Genomic DNA, 1039 nt, shown 5'->3' with positions numbered 1-1039 from the left:
CCCTCAGACAGGCGTAGCCCCGGGAGTAACCCGGGGCCGCAAGGTGCGTTCGAAGTGTCGATGATCAATGTGCCCTGCAATTCACATTAATTCTCGTAGCTAGCTACGTTCTTCATCGACGCGCGAGCCGAGTGATCCACCGCTAAGAGTGGCTCGTTTTCACACGCTGGTTTTACAGACGGCCAGCTCGTCCTCGTCAGATGTACGGCACCGCTACATTCGTGTGCACACGGCCGAAGCCGAGCGGACGTTGTCCAAAGAGCGACGCCTGGGAGAAGAGCCTCCGCGGCACACCGCCTGGGGCGGGTGCGGGAGCCCAGTCCCCTGCGCGCCGCTCGTGGGGGACCGGGGGCCGCCACTGGAACGCAGCTCACCCGGCGGAGGCGCGTCTGGCGACAAGCCCCATCGACCTTCGGCAAAGACCGGCGTGGTCGACCCGACAGCGGGGGAGAGGAGGAAGACAGGCGCTGCACCTGTGGAGAGAGGCAGAGGGTCCTCGCGCGCCGAACCCTACCATTCTCCAGGCGCTACGCCGCCTTCCCTCGCCCCCTCATCGAGGACCATCCGCCAGCCACACCGCTCTTCGTTGGGTAACACGGCGCCGCCAGCCGATCTTCACGCGACGTCGGGGAGAGGAGAGTACGGTCTCCCGGGCACCCCGCGCGTCGCTTCCTCCGTCGGGCCCCCGTCCTCTGCCATCGCCCAGGGAGTCGCGCTGGTCTGGAGAGAGCGCGAGGGTGCAGGCTTCCGGACGCCCGCCTCCCTCTTCGATCCCTCGACAGGCGACTCGCCACCAGGACGGAGTCAACCCCGCGATTGTCTCGGTGCCTTGCCACGCAACCGCCCCTTCTCCTCACCGCGCCCACCGAGACGAAGGCAAGAGGGGAAGCCGGAGTTTTTCTCCACTCGACCACCGTACGATCGAGCGGGGATCCGGACGGGGGAGAGCCGGCGTCGACGACCCCGCACTGGGAAGGAGGCGACCGCACCATGGGGGAAGGAGAGGTAGCTAATCTCCCTTCCTCCCAGGGCATCGCTC

The 1039-nt window shown here is 66.9% G+C and overlaps 1 non-coding gene across 1 annotated transcript in view; it reads right to left on the bottom strand.

The window, feature by feature from the left end:
- The window catches only part of LOC140111516 (5.8S ribosomal RNA), a 154-nt gene extending 3 nt beyond the window's left edge, over positions 1–151 (bottom strand). Inside the window, exon 1 of the ribosomal RNA XR_011852052.1 lies at positions 1–151. This exon is cut by the window's left edge and continues 3 nt beyond it. This is a non-coding gene — a ribosomal RNA (5.8S ribosomal RNA).
- Between the last annotated feature and the right edge of the window lie 888 nt (positions 152–1039).

This window comes from Engystomops pustulosus, unplaced genomic scaffold (genome assembly GCF_040894005.1).
Source record: "Engystomops pustulosus unplaced genomic scaffold, aEngPut4.maternal MAT_SCAFFOLD_484, whole genome shotgun sequence".
NCBI classification, from domain to species: Eukaryota; Metazoa; Chordata; class Amphibia; order Anura; family Leptodactylidae; genus Engystomops; species Engystomops pustulosus.
The sequence above is the reverse complement of the archived record's forward strand: the minus strand, read 5'-3'. Positions and strand labels throughout refer to the sequence as shown.